Source organism: Calliopsis andreniformis, unplaced genomic scaffold (genome assembly GCF_051401765.1).
Source record: "Calliopsis andreniformis isolate RMS-2024a unplaced genomic scaffold, iyCalAndr_principal scaffold0022, whole genome shotgun sequence".
Taxonomy (NCBI): Eukaryota; Metazoa; Arthropoda; class Insecta; order Hymenoptera; family Andrenidae; genus Calliopsis; species Calliopsis andreniformis.
The window spans coordinates 744,943-767,218 of NW_027480432.1; the positions used below are offsets into that span (position 1 = coordinate 744,943).

General features: G+C 46.8%; 1 long non-coding RNA gene across 1 annotated transcript in view; it reads right to left on the reverse strand.

Annotated features, from left to right (window-relative positions):
* Positions 1-22,276, reverse strand: part of LOC143187266 (uncharacterized) — a 129,023-nt gene that overhangs the window by 79,025 nt on the left and 27,722 nt on the right. Inside the window, exon 3 of the long non-coding RNA XR_013003176.1 lies at positions 768-876. This is a non-coding gene — a long non-coding RNA (uncharacterized LOC143187266). The remainder of the gene's footprint in view (positions 1-767; positions 877-22,276) is intronic.

Below are 22,276 nucleotides of genomic sequence, written 5' to 3' on the forward strand. Positions count from 1 at the left end.
TTAGAAACGATTGGAATGTAGTTGCGGTCGGTTACCCTTAACGTAGAGGGTGATTTATAAAACTGGCTGCTTTGCATGTTGAAATTTTAATAAAACAAATTTCCAGATATAGTGCCTATAAATTTATATGATCAATGGCATGCAATCACCACGATCGTAACCGATAATGAAACTGTTTAGATAAACTAATGCGTTGGCTCAACTTTCCATACGAAATTGCTGATGAGAGAATAAAAAGCAGAAGATTCCCAATCAAGAAGAGCCTTGGTCCTATAGGCTTAGGCTCTTTCACCTCCTGCTGATCTAATTTACATGAAGCTATAGCCGCGCGACTCTAACTATCCCGTCCTATAGATTACTGTGTATAAATTACGAGTGTAGTTTACCGACCGATTGGACCCATTATTCCAGGTCTGCTCGTAAATAAATCGCGACGGATTCCACAAATATTCAGGATGGAGGTCTTTTTATTCGTAGCACAAGGGCTTTGTTCCAGCGTTTTCGCTGTTTACCGCGAACTCGAGCGGACGAGGCCGAGCAAAAAGCACGTACGAAGCCTCCGTCGCTCTATTTCTATCCGCCGATAGGCCGATAAAGTTGAACGGGGGCTGTCGAAGAAAAAGCATTGAAAACGAGTCGCGATCGCTGCCCGGCATAATGGATTCTATGGACGGTAATATCTCAGCCGACTGTGTAGCGAACTTTCTTTTTTCCTTCCCTCTACAGCGAAGCGGTTACTCGTTCCGCTGATACGATCGTTCGCCTACCTTTTTCGCCGTTTCTTCCTGCATCGATGTCGACGCCGCCGGTGCTGCTCGCCGGGAGGGAACTTCCTTCGAGTTCTGCTTCCAAGTCGCTGATCCCAGCCTCAAAACGCTGGAAACATTATTCTATAGTTAGCTTCGGAAGACTAGAAAATCAATGAGCTGAGGGCGAGTCGAAAATTCCTCTGCGTTGATTAAAATGGGTTCAAAGGAAGAATTCGTAGAAATCGTAAAACACTTTATACTTGTAGCGTACAAACAGCAAATCTGGCTAACAGAACTAAAAAATTACCAGCCGTTTTTCGAGACTATCCCACGCGCCTCAACCCGAGCATCGAGACCATGATTTTCGCGCACACGCCAGACGAAGAGAAAGCGAGAACAGATCGCGTCGAACGCGATGATTTAAAATTAAAACGTAATTACGCGTGAAATTGTCGATTAACCAGTGTAAATAATTGCCGAGCGGCCGGAATGAAATTGACTAAAACAAATCACGAGCGTCAGGCGGGAAGGGTGGAAATAAAAAGATCGTCGAAATTCGTTCTCGTCGAATTCCTCGGTGGATCGAAACTCAGAGCGACCCGACCGAGTGCTTTCTGCGAGCCGACAGCCGGAGAATCTCCGTCTCTCTCGTTTTCGCCAGCCGTCGATATCACTTAAGCTCGATTTATTTTACGATATCGAACTGTATCTGCGGCGCGTTCCGCTTTGCGTCCCGGAATGTCGATGGGTATCCTTAATCATTTTTTTCAGAACTTGCCCGAGAGGAGGAAGCAGGACTCTATAACTCTCGGGGCAAGGGCTGACGCTTCCGAGAACATCCATTGTCGTCGGTTATCATGGTCGGTCGTGCGTGACGCGAGCTAACAGCCCCGCTAAAAGTCACGTTCACCGCGGCGTTTGACCTTGATAATGCGAGGAATTTCACATCCGCGACGACCCACGACCCCTGCCCGAGCTTTTGTCAATGCCGATGGTTTTTTCTTCCAGGGACCCTTTTCGTGTCCTAACCCGCGTCTGCCTTGACAAATTTCGCAATTACACTCCAACTATGGCGACCTCGCCGTCCCCTGATTAACTACGGGGTGGTAACCTTGCTCGACTGGCCTGCTTGTTCGTCAGAACGAAGGTTCGAGTGGGAAGGCTGTTTCGTTAATTTGGCCAGGATTGTTGGAGCGAAGGATTGGGTGCAATTGGAGCGTAACGGGAATACGAGAACTCTGTATTTCAATTAATTTAATTGGCTGCTGATTAATGCTTTTCGATTTTAATCCTCTCCACGAAGCGAGATCGCGAACGCGTTCGGTGGCTAAATACTTACGCCTCTACAAAAAGAAAAGTTTCGGTCCACTCCCGCCAATACCAGAATTTCCATAAATCAGCAGGAGTCAAGCTCTAAAAGCAGCGAGCTGCAACCGCCAGAGGGGGCAAACGCGCGAGAAACAGCATGCAAATCGTGCTCCTAGCTCAAGATGCAACGCCAAAAAAGCCTGAGCGTCCATGCAAAGCATCTCGGTGTGTCCTTTTCGAGCGGAGGAATTCCACCGCGCGCCTGCCCATTTATCCATCTCTCCTCGAAGCAGCGGCAAGGTACGAGCGTGCCATTCTTCGGAACGCGAAATAAGGTACGGCCGGCTGCTGCCAATCAATGGCTCCTTGCCCACCGCGTGACAACGAACTCTGCTAGGTAACGGAGGAAACCGAGGCTGCTGGCTTTCATATGCAAATGCAAGGGGGGACCGACGCGGCACACGTTCCGCGAGCCTTTTCCCTACTTCCAGCACCCGCTTTCTCGCATCCCAGTGAAAAATGATCTCGCCGACAATCAATGCGACCATTTAAACCCGCGAAGCTGTTCGCGCGAGTCGTTCAATCGCGCCTCGCGTCTCGGTTTTCTTCCACTCGGACTCTGCTCTTTGCCAAGAGTCGTTAACCCTTGATTGTTAGGGTGAAACGCTGTTGCGTGCCTCGGAGCTGGGGTGTGCTCAACCTGTTCCTAACTTCTCGACCTTTTATACGTACAATTCTGTTCTACGGTACTTGTCCTTCGCCTTAGTTATCTATTAAAAGTGTGATGATACCCAGTCACCTGCCAGTTACTCAGTGCTGTTGCCCTCCTAGCCATCCTCGGCATTTCCGCCGGATGGAGGCGTTTTTGTTGGCAAGGCTTTCAGGGGATACTTGACCACTCGTATGCACGCACTCCACCTGTACCTCGTGCAATCACAACCTGGCACGCTCGGAGTTTCGCGGCGTCGCGGCGTCGCGGCGTCGCGGCGTCCTCTAACAGGTGCCGAATGATAATTACCGAAGTGCCAGTGCCAGGAGATGCGTCTCGTAGATATACGATGCAGATGTTTTGATACTCGGAGCCGCTGTTCGTTCGCGCGGTCTCGAAAAAAGAAGAGGAGTCGAAGAGAGGACAGACTGGAGAGGACGGAGCGAACGAAAGAAGAAAAAATGGGAGTGTGTAGAGTCGACGGGGATGGGGACGACGACGGAGGATCTCGTGTACGCGCTCGTGGTTAGGAAAGGTGAGATGATGGCGCAGGTAGAGGCGAAAAAGAAAAAAGAGATGGGTGCGAGAAAGAAGGGCGAAGAGAGCGGCGGAGAAGGGGGCGACACAGGCCGAACCGACCTAATGAGCTCCGGCTCCGGGACGAAAATAATTATAGAAATTTCCTGCCGATGAACGGAGCGCCTTAAGAGAGATTGCCCCCCATTAATATACCACAGACGTATTTGCTTCCAGAATGATAATCAGTGTTCGTGTTTCCGTGAAATTCGTGTGTCGACGCCGGCCGTTCAGCCGGTGACCATTCGAATCTCTAAACGATTTAGTTTAGATTAATATGCTGCAACTGTGTGCCATGCTGTGCTGAGAAACCGACCGAGAGAAAGGGAGAGGACTTCGCCTTTATTGATTTTCCTCTCTTCTCGTTCCTCTGTCTCGCACCCGTTACTCCTCTGCCCTCGGGACTCCTTTTCTTCCTCGTGAGAAGCCGAGTGTACGCACCAAAGGAGCAGGCAGAAATTAAACAGTGTGCATACATTAAGCCGCGATTAGTTGAAACCCATTGATCAACGTAGGAAGCGATGTCTTGTCGATTAGACGTCGAGAAATTAAGGGAAAAAGTCTGTAGGCCAGAGTCGAAAAATGAGCTTCTACATTCGCCGAAGGTGGTCCACTGGAATCTTGGATGAGTGTGTACGAATACATATCCAGAGTATATTGGTGCCACGTATTTACGTATTTACGTTATAGGAACCATTTGATTTTTATACCATGCGACAATCGCTTCAAGTTACCCGTTATCAGCAATTTTTAATTTCAATAATAGGGAGCGCTATGAGAAATGAAATTTCAGCGCAAGCTGCTCGTTTCACTTAAACCGAAACTCGAACGCGACTAAATTTATGGGTGAGATTGCGAAGCTCCAAGCGCGGAACTGTGTCAGCTAAAGATCACTGGCGCTAGAAAGGAGAACGCGAGATTATTCAAGAATTCAATTTCAGTGTCAAAGAAAGTGGGAAATGTTGAAAGATCGCTGTAACATTGGCAGGACTTGCAATATCGCTACTTTCTGTGTCTCAGGAGCTACCAAAACAAGTGAGACCAACTTTAACGAGAAAGTAAAGAAAAATGATCGATTTGAGAATACGAGAAGTCTTTGCAGTCTTCGCTAGAAGCTAGGACTTCTCTCGCAACTGAAAAAAAGCACGAAAAGGAATTTCCTCGCTGCAGAATTCTACTCCAAACATCTTCCATGAAAGCAGAACTTTGAAAGATTATCTTCAAAGGAGCGACCTTCGAGGGGTAACGTTTTTTCAACACTTCTCGTCATTAAGTCGAGAAGAACAATCTTCTGAAGTTCGACACTCACGTCACCATTGCGTCCTGTACTTCAATGACTGAATATTGAAATCCTCTTTCTTTTGTTTATATATCGCTCCCACCAGATGTCTTTCGATCGTTTATTAGTTAAATCCTTCGACTCCAGATTGAATCAGAGATCGTTTCTCGTAATACTATCGGCAAGGGGTTGCTTCATTGCCGTAATAATCGAGGTGCTATCATTTTTGGGCTGCAGGCCGTGTGAACGTGCAATCGAAACATCCTCACGGCCGTGAGCGTCGATTACTGAGTCGTTTTGCAGATTTCTTCTTCGAAGGCATTTTTACGGCTACTTAGCACTTCTGTACGCTTTGACCGAACGATCGTTAAGCGGAAAATCCCTGGCAAACAGCGTGATTCCGATTTTATTCGACACGGGCAACAATAAATTGCGGTCGTTACGCGGAAACACGAATTTGCCTTTCACACCAGGCAAAGTGTTAAGTGTACTTTCGTAACTTTCGACCGCGTTCGTCGCTTCGCACATCAATCACGATTGTTATCGTACCTCCACGAAACTGTGGCAACCCCTGAAACACGCAAAAACGCTGCCTTTCTCTCATCCTAAATCATATCCTGCATTCTGGGATTAATCGCGAGGACTTGGAATTATGGGAATTTTGCTAGAAAGTAGAATTCGAAAATAATAAAAATCGTAATAATGGGTGAATGCTTCTCGACTGAATATCAGACACGATCCAGTCAATTTTTGATACCGCGCTATTACGTTATCAATTATTCGCCTCTCGAAATGTAAGCCAGGGACTATCGAAGAGAAAGAGCAATTGTTAATTAGCGAGCAAAAGAGCGACGATTTCGTAGCGGAGCGGGACCAACTCGGCCAAATTGGCAATGAAACCGAATCGATAATAATACAGCGTTCGTGGTTGGCCAGGAGGAAGGGGTGACATCAAAGGGTGACGAAGAAGATTCAAATTCGCAATCAACGCGGTGAATGGGCAGAGGGGAGCGCGGGAGGGTCGTCTGCGAACGTTGATGCGAGCTGACGAGAACACGACCGTGCCATTCGTGCCCGGGATTCGCAGAAACGCCCGCGAGCCTTCGCTTCGCATAGAAAGTAGCTCGGCTTAGGTGCCACTGCCTCTTCTCTGCTCTAATTCGATATCAGCGGAGCTTAATTCGCGCCTTAAGTTCTTCGTGACGCGAATTCCTGGCCGAGTTGGGGCGCGCTTTGTCGCAGTTGATCACCTCCCGATGGCATGTTTAGCGAAGCACGAATTAACTTCCCTGCGATGTTTCTGAGTCTTGAGCATTAAGCCCCTACAATATTTTCGATAGACCCACGTTTCCTGGAGTTTGCTGGAACTTGATCAGCTTGGATTCGTTTGTCTTTCGAAATAAGGGGATTTGCGACTCGGTTCTTTTGCGAAAGGAGACCCTAAACCGTTGCTGCATAGAATTAAAGGCACGCATGGGCCAAGCTAATGTCACGGTTTTCCACTGTTCAACCAGCGAGCGAGCATTTCAGCTGGAGAGCGGGGTGTGACATTCGTAAGCCGGATTTAAGCAGATGTACGTACACCTAGCGACCGGGTCGTTGGATCCTGCATACTAAACGATGATCCTTTGAACAATCAATGATCCGAAACTCGGGACGGGACGTGGTTCCTCGTTACGACACGCGTGCACATCGGAGCATCGATCCCCGCGGCGCTCGTGGAATAGCGCATGCTCTACACCCGGGCAGACGGTCGTCCGACGAAAACGATCTGTCGGTGCCGGTTCCTTCGTCCCAGACCAACTGACTTCTCCTAGACGAAAAAGTAAAGAGCCATATGAATATCCGTTCTCGGAAACTGCAGCGTCGTAATTTGTCAGCGTTGACAGCGGTTCTGTTCGCGACGATAAAAAAGGATTTCCTATACGGGCAGATCGAATGGGGCAAGTGGAATCGAGAAGCCTGTTGGGATAGAGTCGAAACCGCTCGACCTACGGCGTGCTTCATTAAATAACCCTGCCCTCTTCTAATGATTAGACGTCGCTGCGCGCCAGGTCGAGCGATAAATTTACAGGCTGCCCTGGACCGACGGAAACTATGGGGAGGATTTTTATGAGAAGGTCAGAGACTATGCTAGCACGTGGTGGACGTTTTGTTTCGGTGGGAAGATAGGAGCAGAATTCCTGGCAAGACGATTAGTCCTGTCGGTGCAGTTTTCGCGAGCTACTAACAAATGGATCCAGATCTGGAGGAGACGGTAGCGTGGCTCCGTGCCGCAAGCGTTAACGACTGCCTGATATCAGTCGTGTTAGCTTGTCTTTATTTCCTCTTAGAAGAGACGTTCTTTTCTGAGCCATAAATCATCGAGCAAGTTAGACCGAGAAGGCAGTTAGACTGCCGGCTTTTAACTTTCGGATTTAAATTCTGATGCTAAGTAGGAAATAATCGAAGATTGTTTCACTTTACTTCGAGAGAATAGAAGCTCTGGAAATCCTTGTCTGACCGCCACAGTCATCTATCTCCTGAAATTACTCTGCCACGGGTAAGACTGGTCACAGGCGAAATATTATTTGGTAGAAGTACTGCGAAAATGGGAATAGTAACTAAAATATCAAAAACATGTAAAAAAATATTAATCAAAATGAAAGGGAGCCGCTCTTTTCAGTAAAAATACGCGTTTGTTCAGTAACCTAAAAATCCACATGAAAGGAACACGTTAATTTTCCGCCATGAGCAGCAAACCCACGGATACCTTTCTCATTAGCGTGTGCAGTCGAACTTCAACAGCTGTATCGTGTTCGAACCGACAACCTCGACAGAAAGTTATCGTTAAAAATAACCAGGTAAAAGATAACGTCCTGGCCAAAAAATTCACGATAATGTTTCCTTCCACCCGTTGCGCTATCGTAACGGCGCGAAACGGCGCGAAACGGCGCGAAACGGCGCGAAATAGCTCGATATCGCTTGAATCGAGCTTTAAAGAATTCCCTCAACCCCCTGCCCTATTCCACATTAATGGACACACAGTCCACACCGTTCTCGCAATTAGCCAACGAAGCTGGGCCAGGATGGAACGACGAATTTACACGACAGGGGCCAATGAAACGCATAGTTTGGATTATTACGATCGCCTGGACGGGCTTTGTTAGCGCGGATTCAACGTTCGGAAGGGGTCGCCACAGAGACGAGACGGCCGAAGGGACCGGAGATTTCTGCCAAGACAATTAGTCCGCTAATCTAGTTTCGCGAATCTCTAACTAACGAGTCCCGATCCGGGCCGCAGAGCTATTCTCTCCGTTTCACGTTACACTGTTTGCCCTGGCCCAGCCACTTCCGGCCTACCAAAGCCCGACCTCGTGTAATTACACTCCGAGTAATTGTTCCTTCACGGGCATTAATTATGCACATCGGCCAGTGCCTGTGGTTTTTTAATTATGAAATGGACTGTAATGTGCTGCCAGTGGTTTACTGAAAAATATCACGCTCTGAAATGGAGTAATTTTAGTCTACTTTTGGTTTCGAAAACCATCCATTTCAAAGTAACAAAAATAAATATTCATTTGCAAGCCTTCATTGAAATCTCTTTTAATTCAATAATTTCAATGCTACCGAGAATGAAAGCCAGCAAAGAACCGTCACGATGGAATTAACTCATCTGGGCAGTTCAGCCTGTGAACACAAGCTCGATATCATCGCTGATAATCAAGGGTGCAAAGAGAGATGGAGGACGAAACCACCTCACGTCTCCCGGCCGACGGATTAGCCAACTCGTCTACTTCTGACGTGACAATTAATTTGCAAATTTCGCCGGCGGTCGTGGCAGGAAGTTTCGGATTGCCGATTCACCCTTTACAAGCGCGGTTCACTGGCTGTATCTCTCGTATTAATCTTCGTCATGCGCGCAAGCCAACGTACCGTGAACCATCGATACGTAAGATCCAGCTTATCGGCCGCGTCTTATCAGCGAATATTAAGAAGGACCCTGAATCCTCATTGGCTTTCTCTCTCGCTACCCTCGCGTCTGATATTACATATATTGCCAGCCGATTTATGGAGGAGGCTGTCGTTGGTTAATAACCTGATTTCGACGATTTACGATACGCTTTCTAATCGGAATTTATGGCGGGAATATGGTAATCGATAAGAAACTATGCTAATAAATAGCGGGTCGCGGGACCGGCTGTAATTTGGAACGGTCACCTGATCGATGCACACCGTTCGCCGGCTCATTTCAATTATTTCACCGTCGCGCTACTCTTTTCCAGCGACCTTTTGGCCCTCATCCCCGTACTAATTTATTATTTATCCTCGTCCGCCAAAATACGCCCGGGAATATTAACAATCATGATTATCAGGCGGTAAACGGTGTTATTCCGCGGAACAATACGCGATTCTGTTCTACCAGAATCGACATAATTACCTATGGGAGTCGACCGGCGCGTTGTTATTGTTCCTTCGTTTGTATCGAAGTGAATCAACTTGGACGTTCTAACGCACATATTACCTCAAAACCGCCTTCTAACTTAACGATAAATTATTCTGTTCGAGCGTTCCGGGCTTGTTTGCTCTAAAATCGAAGCTCACCGATTCTGAATTGTCCCGAACCAGCTGAACTGCCTTTGTTAGCAGCAATTTCTGACAAGACGATCGGCGTTGGATGAAGGAGAGCCACCGCTAGGAATAGAAGGTTAGCGCGGAGCGACGAAACCACCCCTCGGGCAGTGTATTAAGAATGCACGTGACTGACGTGAAACGAATTCCTATGCAAAGCGTAGACGGCGTCGGTCCTGTCTAACTAGCAGCTCGCATCATTAACGGGTCTTGTTTGTTTTACAGCGCAGAAAGGACACGCCCATTTCCTCGTCATTCTCTTCAGGTCCCCTGGATTCAGGCTGCGAGACCGCTGTCCACCCTTATAATCTCTCGGTCTGCTTCTACACGGTGTGTCGTTCGCTTCCTGCGGCTTTAATTTTCGACGGTTCAGGAAGCTACCCTCGTCCCGTCTGCTCTTTGAAGTTTCAATTAGAATTTTTGCGTACAGTCGTTTGTGGACGGTGTTGTTAAACAGTAGTGCTCTCCCAAAGCGTAAGATCATCCTAGAAATTACAGCGACGAGTAGTTGTAGCGGAGTTTGTGTCGCGAGTAATTTCCCGTTAAGCTCTCGGAGAAAAAATTTACTCGGCTAATATAGATGGACGGACGAATAATTCATTCGTTATTTCGACAGTTATTTGCTTTACATGGCGCTCGCGTAATCAAATTTACGATATTTCTTCCCGTGTTACTTCCGTCGCGTCATGTTCATTTATTAATAGTTTACGATAACGTGGAACGAACTCGACAAATGTGTAACCTGCGGTTGTATGGCTCCATGAATTCTACTCCCCTTCGAATGTTTCCCCCAATCATCGCAAAACCTTCAGCGTCTCAGCCAGTTCCCGTCGCGAACAGTGCATAATATTGCTCCTCTCCCCTTCGTCTCCAATTTGCAAATTTGCATCTCGAAAAAATTAGTTGGCTCGTCCCTCTTTCTTCTAACAAAAGCCAGAGCTCGTTACCTTCTGTAAAATTTCCTTTGACACTCTATTTTCCACTCCCCGTGGTCCATATCAAGCGAGTGTTAAAAGAACACCCTGTATGCTGCGGCGGTGAACCACTCTCGCTCTCATCCACCCCGGGTACGTATATACATATTCATGGTGTCATTAGCGCCCCGTGAAACATGCTATTGGTAAACGTTTCTGCTGCTCTCTTCTCATAGGTGATTGCGGCGCAGATCAGCCGCGCGGCCTCCTTATAAATTATTGTCGGCTCGTTTCGCGGAACGTCAATACCGCTCTTGATGACAAAGTGGTCAGGCTCGTAAAGCTGCGAAACGCGCGGCCATAACACGTTTCGCTCCTTCGACGACTTGGTATACTTGCCGATCCACCAGCTATCGTAATCGCCGATCGATCTTTCCTTTAACCCCCTGCTCACCCTCGCAAGAGGCAACGAAGAAAGTTGTCGGCTCGACAGACCCCCTTTTACCGTGCCGCGATTTATTAGCTGTATTTAATAATCGACAATGGCGTCTGTCGTAATAAAAACACAGCTGATTATTGGCCTGTCGCGTTGCCTTCAAACTTTCTTCAACCGGAGAAGATTTTCCTTGACCATTCCTTGACGTTTCACGTACCTGCATCATGCAACAGCCAGGGTGAACTATTTTTAAAGATGTCCACTTAAAATTCCTAGTATCTCCGCGCCGATACAGATTTGGGGAGATTTAAGTTGAAGCATTACGGTTCGCGAGAGTTACGCGGCAATCAGACAACCCCCGACACGACAGATCACTCGGTTCGGTAAGGAATGGAACGATAGAATCCTAATTGGCAATAAATAACACGGTATGCGTAACCAGGGAAGATCTGTAATAACGATCGGTAGCCAGCCGAACTGAGTTCTGTTTAGTAGGTAGAGAATTAATTACGCCGCCAGGCTGAATCTGCCAGGATTTAGAATCGAATTACGTAAACGCAATTAAGCGGCGTAGCGCAACGGAGCGCGATCGTAGGTAATTTGTGCTCGTCCTGACTTCTTTTTTCCTTCTTCTCTCACCCTCTTCCCAACCCCGTCCACCGAACAACGGTTCCCTGTTAAATGAAACTCCGTTGAACACGGCAACAGTTCCTACTGTCGCTTTTGCGTTTAAACAACTTGTTGTCAGCGTCTGAATTTCTTTTTCTTTTTTTTCCTTTTTTTCTTTTCTTTTCTTTTCTTTTTTTTCTTTTCTTTTTTTCTTTTCTTTTTTGTTTTTTTTTTTTTTTTTTTTTTTTTTGAGGACAATAATAGAAGTGAATTTTTTAAGAAACGTAGATTTTTGTCATAGATCGTATTATCCTATGTACAGTAGTGAAGTAATTCAGCATACTACTCAAAGGAATCCTTCGAGTCCTATTATCGATACTCATTACCTCCCTAATCGCAGTCCGTACAGGTAAATAAAACTGTCACCCCCGATAAAGTTGGGCCATAATGGAACGCAGGTGTTAAAAGCCTCTGTATAGAGCGGCGAGAAATTTCACGACGTCGTTCCAGGGCATTGTTCTTTCTGAAATCCCTTTCTGCCGTAATTAGCAACGCGACTACGCCCCTCAGCTTCTCGACTGCCATTGTTCTCTTTCATATCGCCAATGATTAATGTGAACTAATCGTAATGATCGATCCCGTGCTTCGAGAGAAGGTACATTTAATTCTCTTAGACGTCAAATTCCCTAAGCCTCATTGCTTCCCCCTTTATCAACTTCCGTGGGGCTTTTATGTCCTCAGCCATCCTCTTTTTGCGTCTCCACTGCTACCCCAACGACGCTACCAATTGTGTCGCGGAACTTTTTGCCATCACTGGTGGATTCCTCAGCTTTTTAACGCACCGATCAATGTTCCTCGTTAACTCGTTGCTGGACGTGGTACAGGGGGAGCTGGAAAGTTCGTTAGCAGGAATATTTAGGTAATTTGCAACTCTGACGATTTTCTGTTAATAATAAACACACGTCCACGCACGTTTCAGGTGACCAGATAAAAAATACCGTCGCGGTAAGAAGTGAAAGAAAGAGTCGTTCAATCTTCTTCGAGAAATGAGCGAAGAGGGGTGTTGCGTTGCTTGGCTTCCAACTCCGGTCGGTGTACCATCGCAAAAATCGAGTCAGTTTAGAACACTTACTCTCCCATTAATACCGTCATCTGCGCGGGTTCGGCCATTAATCCTGGCGAGTTGAAGTCTGGCTTGCGAGCCGGTTAAAGCACTCGTTCTCCTCCCTTCTCCCTCGAGAGTCTCACTGAAGGCAAGCTGTGTTCTCGCAATTTGTTGCCAAATTTATTACGTGGTCAGAGATAAAAAGCAAGGATCGACCGTCGAAAAAAAGCTATAACGAATGACGTATCGTTCCGCGCTGCTTGCCTCGTAACCTCTTCATTCGGACGAGCGGAAAAGAAACGAAAGGAAGAAAGCGAGAAAGTGAGCCGAAGAGGGCGAGGGCGAGGGCGAGGGCGAGGGCGAGGGCGAGGGCGCACGTTCATTCGCGAAATCTTCAAACTAATTGTAAGAAGCAATTATGGATGGAACATTAGCCAACGTGGCGTTCGTCGACCAAGTAATTATTTCTTTGCAAATATTTAGCAACGGACGAGCACGCGAACGCCGTCTAATTGCGTCGGCGGGATGCACTCTCGTTCACCACTTCTTTAATAACATGTTCTTAACGGTCTTCGTCGGCATTCGTTTAATTGCTGCCGTTTATCCGCCGCAATTATACGAGCACTCTCTAATCCGTTTATTACCGTCAGCCTTACTTTACTCTTTCAGAAGTGGCGTTTATCCTAGTGAGATTAAGAGGAAGCATCCTCTTTATTAAATGGTCAATTAGTGTCGTCTTTGGTTCTTTTACTTTATCTTTAAGCTCGTGCCGATGGTCGTTCAAATAGGTTCCAATAAAATCGTGATACGAAAGATCATTACTCGTGCAAGAAGGACGTGAAGCCAAACATCCATGTCTTAAATTGTTGAATCGACTACAAGGAGCAAAGCATCAAAAGTTCATTTCATTTAGCGTAACTCATAAGACGAGCTGAACGAGAGAAACTAATTAATTGTTATTCAGCTATGACGATCCTTTTAGAAATAGACGCACAGGAATAGCCCTCCTATCAGTGTACATTTCATCCTCTATGCTCTATACAAAGCATCTGTTTCAAACGCATAAAAAGGAAAACTGAACTAAATCGATCAACGTTATTGGCCTTTTTCCACTTGACTCGGCTAGATGACTCCAACAAGTTTGAAGAAAAAATAATCGCAAAAGGGTGCACGCGTAGATGCATACTTTCCAGCGGTGAAGAATCACGTAACTTCAAATGCGCTTAACTTAAAAGCATTTATCTGTAACCGTATTATTACGGGCGGCACGATAATTCGTTTCGATGTTGTTCCAAAGAGGATTTACCTGTCCCGGAGCTGGAAACGCCAGGCGCGGCTCGCGCAACTCGCGCAGCTCGCGCAGCTAGCGCAGCCTCCAGATTTTCGGCTCCGTAGGTGGCTTCAAATCCCTTCTATTCACAAAGATACTAATCGCGAGGTCATCTTCTATATTCTTTATAGAAGTCTCGGGCACCGATAATCTCGCAGCAGGACCTTCCGTTGGTTAAAGGATTCGTGGCTTATCGAGCATCGAACGGTTTCGTTGCTCGTCTCCCCTGTGTGCAGCGCCTTTCTACCTTACGTGCCGTTTCCTCTTCTTCGTCTTTGCGCCGTACATACGTACACCTATATTTTTTTCTCTATGACGGTCGAAATCTGACGCCATAAATCAGGAGGAATCGCGAAGCATCGACTACCGGAGATTGCAGCTTGTTTTGGATCTCCTTCGGGACGAGAAGTTTGCGTTGGTCGGCGGTATGGAAAAATGAAACGCACTTCATGCATTATTCAGGCCCTTCTAGCCAACTCCACCCTCTGCACCCCTTACTACCTCGGACGAGTGCGTGTGTGGCTTTACAAATCGATTTGCCTCCCGATTGAGAGCAGAAATCATTTACTCGCATTGTTGTGTCCTCTTGACTATAATCGTTTGCCAGAGAACACGATTTCATTAAAATTTATAACAAGAGACTAAATAAATTGCAGATGTTTCGAAGAACTTATCAACGAAAATTGCCAGCCACGACTGATTCCGTGGTAAATAGGGTACGAGATATTTTTTCATGTGACATCGTCGAGTAAATTCAAATCCTACTGAAAAGTGTAGGGACGCGCGAACAAAGGTACCATTTACCGGTTTGCGGCTGACGCTTTCAACAGTCTGGTAAAAACATTTTCGCCGAGACTTCTCTTATACTTCCTTATCTCTTACATCGAGGCGCAGCCAAAGAAACGACAAAGAGACAAGCTGTAGTTGCAGAAAGTTTGCATTCCACGCTGCATGCTCTGATTTATTGTTCTTGAATAACCATCGCAATGCACGAAGCTTGGGGTAAGTTCGAAAACAGGATTTGCGAAGCGATTGGATACTTGGACTTCCGTCAAATGAAGTTTTTGCGATTTAAATTTTGAAAGAGACAAATTGCGCGCAAATAGTTCATAGTTATAACATAATTAATTAAAACTACAAGTTCTCCCAACTTCAAAAGTGTGGAAATCTATAAGGAGAAGCCAGCCGACATTCTCAAAGGAAACAGTTTTCAAGAATCGAACAAGATTACCGTGGGTTGCATTAATATCTGTGAAGTTTCATCTCTGAGAGATCCTCTAGGGTCCCATTCGGATGAGATTCAACCCTTGATCCCTTTAACTCGATCGCCCGATTATTCTCGAACACCGACAATAACCTCAGCGAACCTCGCAGCGTTCTAGCAGCTAGTAGAACGAGGTTGAGATTCAAGGAAATATTTACGAGGTGTTGAATAAGTTGCTAAATTTTACGACTAATATACTAGGTATTCTTGAAGAGAATACTTCAGTGAAAGATAAGGACAAGAAGAAGGGAAGAATATTGAATCGATTATCATTGCTCATCAGATTACCATGTGCATCTACATATGTAGGTAGGAATAACTTCTCCACGCCTATGCGAATGTTGGTCCAGGATCCAATGAGCCGTCTGTAGATCCCCCTAATCCGTTGACGCACTCCCGTCACTAATCAGATGAGATCTAATCGTTTGATCCGCTCGGCCGATATTTGTACGCAAGAAGACGGATGTCGGGCGTGGAATTGAAAAGGTGGGCGCATACAGCGGGGACAGAGGACTGAAAGGAGAAGAAAAGCGCGAGGGGCAAGGCAGGATTAGGGCTTAAATCAGTAACGAAGGGGGAAAGGCGGGGGGTGGTCGTCTCAAGATTTCCTTGGCTCCCTTAAAAGGCCGTGGGACGATGCTGGTCCCCCTGTAAACTCGCAGACAGCCATACATCGGATCGTAGGATGCACGCATGTGTGCAGATCTCGGACCCTTTCGCTAGAAGAATGCCAGAGATAAAATCGCGCAACCCCTGCACCGCTGGCAAACCCCTGACACGAGGGGCTTTCACGAGTGCGCTCCTCTTGTCTGCGTGCGTCCCCGAGAACGCACATCGACCGAGACACTGTCGTCCGCTGTCGTCCGCGGCCACCTCCAGTCTCCTCCTTCCTTCGCTTTTATTTTCATCCCCCTTTCGGCTTGGCAACCCGTTTCGCTCACCCTCCTCCAGCCCCGACCGATTCTGCCCTCACGGCAACATAGTTCATCGCTGTTTTTAAAGCTTCTCCCATACGGAAAGTATGTGACAGTTTGTTTTGAAAGAGGGAGCAAGAGGGGTTCGGGGCCACCGGGGTTGTGTAGGCAGTTCCGCTGACGTGGACGACGCGTTTCTCGGTACCATTGTTCGCCGATACCTTGAGGATATTTCAAAGTTTAATAGAGTTATGCCGGTGGATGGGGAAGCAGTGTATTTGCGGCAGACAGCCACCATTACGTTCCAAGAAGTCCTTTTCCCAGTCCGTGAAAGGGATCGGGTCAAAGGAAACAGAGACTTTCTATAGAGAATCGCTGTTTTTTCAGCAAGTATTTATACAATGGATTTGTTGTAAACCTAGACGAAGACTGAACCGGTTGCTTCAATTGCTGTATCTACACTGCACCCTTTTACTCTCCACAATGCGTTTCCAGTGTCCTTTGATCCAGCGCTTAAAAAAATACTACGATACCCTTACAACACTATTGTCTAGCGCTTAACATATGTAGTACCCTCTAATAAATACCATAGGTCACAAACTTGTCCCCACCATAATTTTGGTCATTAGCAGACACGAAATACAGTCACAAATTATCAAGGACAGCGTCGCATCACGACAAATTTCCCAGTCGTGTCCGAGTGTAAACAACAGCGGAGCAATATCTTCTGGGACCACCGATCGTTTATGTATTATTCGATTCGCACCCTACCATTTATCCCCGTTTTCCTTGCTCCGCGCGCATTAACACCAGCGGTCGGCTAACTGGATCCGCATATATCTCGAAATGCACTGGCTGCATGTGTTGTAATTCGATGTGATTAACAGCGCCGCGTGTTCGTAACTGTATGAACAAGTTGGCGATATTACCCACCTGGCCGTTTTAACTTCCACCCCCTCGCCCACTTTTACTCCCAGATATCGCGTGGATATTGCGCTAGCCTTGCATCGAGAAATTTAATAACGACCACGCTGATTCCCGCCACCATTTAATGCTGTTCATTTCTCTACTTAGGAAAGGATCGATCGTTGTCAGAAGTTTGATTATTTCATGTCAGCTCAATAGAAACTTTCGTATATGCAGAGGGGAAAGGATTTTCTGGCCACGTGGAAAGCAGCACGGGTCGAAGATGTCTATAAACTATAAACCGATTATGAAGGTCTCAAAGAACGCAAATAAAATCTTTCTCCAACATCTATGATGTTTTCACAGGTGCAGCCGGAAGGTAGGCTTCGGAACTCGTGTTCCCTTAGCTACTTAAACCTCGTCTAACAAATACATGTACCCCCAACCCTATGAAAAGTTAATTATGTTTGGCTTCGTTGAGACATCGCCAGACGTTCGTTAACTTCACCCCCTGAATATTCTTCCCTTTTCTCAGCGCTCCCCAGCGGCCCAATTAGTGAAAAAAATCCGTCGATCAAGATAATGAAAATTGATTGGTTAGCAGAATGCTCTGGCAGCAAAGCCAAGAGCTCTGTGGCTCTCTTTGCGGAAGCTATCAGCATACTGAACAACTCCAGCAAGCAAACCGCGTGACTCTAGCAAGCAAACCGCGCGGCAGCGTGCATCAAATCCAACAAACCCCTGGTTGCGTCGGAAGTTGGAGACTCGCCAGTTAATATACTCCCTCGGGCGATAAATTACATCCTCGAGCAAAAAGTGTCGGCATGCGACACACCTGTGAGACCGCATACACGAGCATTTGAAGCAGCACGACATCCCAGCGCGTTAAATGACAAGAATTGGGGGTAAAAGGAGACCATGATGAACCTGGTCATCAGAGGCTGCTTTCACCACATCCAGCCACGCTTTTATCATTCTACCTGGAGCTAGATATTATTAGATTAGAGTAACTTCTATTTGAAAGTTCGATTTGAACAACAGAATGTTTCGCAATTAAAAAGCCGCCGCTTCAGAATCATTTCCACGTGATGGTTGGCTCAGCGTCCTGATGCTTCTTTCACTTCCTCTGAACCCCGGATCGTATCGACGAGCAAATACCGATCGATTTGAATCGTGCTAAACCGGCATCGAATTTTATCGCGGGCATAGTTCAATTTCACGGTTGCCCGATTGCGAGCAGCTTATTCGCCCCTCGTGTATTTAATCTAGCATGACCGCCGCGAAATATCGTCTCCGTTATAAAATTTGATTTGTTTCGCGTGCCACAAACTACCTAACTATTAACGTTTCGTCGACAACCCAGACGGCAAACAGACACTAACTTTCTCGTAACTTAAGCATCGCCTCTGATTCATGAGCTTTCTGAACACACTCAATGAATCATTTAGCTAATGGGGGACACGTAATGGTTCACAAATAATAGATAAATTTTCTCTGAGGTTAAAGCGTCAGCCATCAACAGCTCTCTTCGACTGAGATTGAAAGGGGCGCAACCAGTTATTTCTGAACGCACTTGATTTTTCTGCGACAATTTCTATCATTTTACGACGGAAACATTGTTTGCGTTTTGCGGCATTTTACGAGCGAAACGTCCAGCGAGACGCTGTCACCTTCCTCGTGAAACGCGGCAGTGCCCGTTTCGCGATTATGCGTGCATAGCGTCGAAGCTGAGCTCGTTTCTGCCACGGGCTGCGAGCCACTCCCCGCACTGATTTACGAGCTGTTGCTTGGACTTGCTTCACTCCGATACCCGGGTCCCGTGGAATGGGTTCTGTATTAAAATTCCGCCTGCGACTTGCGAAACTCGCTGCCTGCCTTTCTAGCTACGATACGCTAGATTAAAGCAACAGACGTGGCACGTTGGGTTACAAGTTTCGTTTGCCGAACACAAGACTGAATTAATTGTAATTAAAATAGGTTGAATGTTATATCGCGGGTGTTCGTGTAAATTGCGGTGCTTTTCTCATATACAGTATTTAGTCCTTTCTCTCAAAACGTGTTATCCATATCTAATATTTCTGAAGTGGAATGAAATTTGGGAAACGAGCAACTCTATTCTACCTTCAACCTGTCAACCATACTACCACGACAATTCCATAACACTAATAGTAGCAGTTCTCCAGGAAAAAGTTCCCTTCCACAGCGAACGAATTTGCCAGGTAATTGTCTATCGCGTTCCACGAACAGCAGTGAAATTCAACGACGTTTAAACAGGCGTCGATAGTCGAGTATCGTTGCGTTTATGGTCGATCGTTGAACCCGTCGGTTACACGTTTATGCGGCAATCGAATTGTCCGTTTCGACTGCGGTTACGTGCGCTCAAGTACACGCGCGATTATGTTTATTAGTAGGCTGCGCGCTTTGCATACGCGCGTCACCCTGCTAATGTCGCTCCACTAATTCTGGCCGCCATGACACGCGTAACCGAGACACGAAACTGTTCTCCTGACACAACGTTCACTCGTTAATTGGCAATTCTCTCCTTACGGTGTTCGGTGGAGAACATTCATTTGATGCTGGATAATTTTGGCTGACGAGTTGTGAACCCTGGATACCTACTTGAAAATGAGGACTTTAATGATGTGAAGTATCAAATTTGTAACGATGGTTGCCTACCGCCTACTGTGGCTCCTAGGTTTTGGGTATTTTCCTAGGAAAATTTGCAGAAAAAACAACCACTTAAAAAAGCTATTTGAAACATGCTCTGCATTGAAGCGAAACTCAAAGTTCGAGAGCCTGTGGTAGTCGATGTAACTTTATCCGCGCGTCAACGAACGTATGATTGTTTTTGTAATTCACAACCACCCACGTGGCCCATAGTTATTTACATAAACGCTGAAAATTTATTTGTTTCAGTTTATTTCGACGCAATATCCGGTTGCATGGAACGCTCCAGGAATTGGTAAACAGAGCCAACCAGTGCGGCTTTGTTTCGGTTTATAATTCAATTCGCCAGCCCGCGAAAGTCGATAAAACGTGGCGCGTTTATTACGACCAATTTTATATGTTTATCCATGGCGTCGACTCGCGCGTCACCGACCATTCCATCCCATTCATCATTCATGTGTTCCGTTTTTTACGCTTCCACTCTTTGTTCACTTGGCATCCTCTGATTCCCAGCCCTCAATCGCTATTGGGGCTTGTTGCAACCTATCTTCGCGACGAATCTAGGCTGAACAAAGGTCTTGAGAGCGTCTCAAAGGGATCTTTTATGAGAAGGCTGTACGCAGGATGTTCAGGACCCTGTTTAGCATTTGTTTCGGATCGCAGCAACATCATCGCGCCTTTTACGCTTTACGAGAACGCCACTCGTGAAGCGGATGTTTGCATTTCGTCGGTTTACGAGCAGTCGCGGGATGGTTTACACAAATGACGCCTCTGCACGCTGCCCCTTTTTACATGCACAGTGCTTCCGAATCGTGCATGCACACTTTACATAGTTGAGAGTGGAGCAAAGACGGGTTTGAGAGTTGCCGATATTGCTGAGTGCCGCTTATTTGCGCGCAGGGGAAAGATTTTTTCCCGAAGGGCAAGGTATACGAGCTCCAATTATTGTGGATTCCAACTGCGAAAAGCTGGCAATAGCAGCGAAAAATGAATTCCTTTGTTGGCGCTATGCACGGGAAAAAGTTCACGCTTGAAAAAGCAACGTGACGCGTTTCCAATCGTTACATGGCCCGTTACCGCGTGCTTCACGTCTGATCGCGTTTTCGAGTGTCTCGCGATTCAGCCGTACGCGTGAAAAATTGGAGCGCGTTGGCAAAGCGGCAGCTTTTCAACGGGAACAATGAGCGACGTTCTAAACGTTGCTTAAAATCTCCCAAGTTCTCTATCCCCCGTCTGCCGCGGAATCGCGGCTACTACACGTGCACACGCCCATCGATCCGTTGCCTTTTATGCCCGCTGCTCGACTTTTATGGACTTCCGTAGTCTTTATTTCGACCGTCGAGGATGCAGCTTTGATGTCTTTACGAGGCCGTCTCTCGCCGAAATAAACGCGCTCCGCACATATGGAGAAGGATCCTACGAGGAACGATCGTGCTTTTATCTAACAATATCCATGCTGCTGGCATTTGTAGCTGGCGGGAGTTAATCGCTTGTCATTTCCTGTTTTAAGGACCCAGAAATGGGAAAATCGGCTTTCCACGCAATATGTACTGGCAAACGCCAGCAGTGCTGGGACAGTAGATGTAGGAATATTTCAATTCTTCATCATATCCTTCCCTATCTTGGAAAAGACTCTACCAGGACTCTAGAGAACCTTTTCAAGAATCTAAACTTTTCAAGAATACGAGACAATAAACGAACGTTGCAGGATAGAAAAAGTGTCGCTTTCTTTTAGCGCAGCGAAAGTCGGCCACGGATTTCATTTCAATCTCGAATATTCGCAGGCGATAATCGACAAGCTGACATGTCTTGGCTCTACAATACACGCGTGTAACGATTCGCAACAGCGGGGCCGCGTCTCGCCGGAAATACAGCTGCGGAGATGAATAGTTTCGCGCACGGTTCCTCCATTCTGCGACGGTGGATTGGGATTTTTTAAATTTCCCAAGGGCTGCCTTCAGAGAAGCGGAATACACGAGATCGAGGCAACGCAAAACTCGTCCCCCCTCCGCGACGAGCTTCGGCCCGATTGAAGTATTGCTCTAACTATTGGATGGAGGCGGAAAGATCGTGCTTGCAGCTGGATACGCCGAGACTTTCCACTATCGGGGAAAACGTAAAAGGGGCAATAATATGTCGCAATAAAGGGGAAGAAATGTGCGGCAGTTTGCGCGCCTTTTATTTACAGACGCTGTAAAACACTGCTCTCCGATGCGACGCTGTTACCATTTGGCGTGAAGTCCTGAACAGCAAGTTAGAGCAAGCGAAATTTAATGATTGTCCAGGACACCCGAGGAAAATATTTCTGTGTCCAATTTGGAATCTATAGCAGTACAGCAAGTCGTTACCAGCTCTGATCATCTTGCTCTGAACTGATATCGAATCTCCTCGAGACCTCGATCCACCCATCCATCGTTTAATCGTCACAATCCTTCTACAAGCAGTTACGAGCCACCCTTCCGTTACATAATGCAAGAACGAGAACGCAGTTGCATTTCTCTGCGATTGCACGTTCCACGCGGCACGAAAGTCTGAAATGCCTCTTCGAACGCATCGCGAAAGTGCATTGCGTTGCGTCTGGAATACGCAATACGCTGCGGCGCGGCGCGGCGCGGCGCGGCGCGGCGTGGCTCTACGTGTAAGAGCGGCTAGGCCGACACAGAGGAAATTCGCGTCGCGAGTAAACCACGCTCCGACCAGACGACCGCCCATAATCGTTGCACAACTCTCCGACCTCTACCCTAGCTCTTCGATTCCTTTCGCATCGCGACGAGACGCTGGCTAACTCCACAAAGTGGGAAACGATACCTCGATATTGGATTGTACATTCTCGCGAAGTGCTACGAGGAAAAGACGTCGAAAACGATCTCGTTTGCTTGGGTACGTTAGTCGGCTGGAT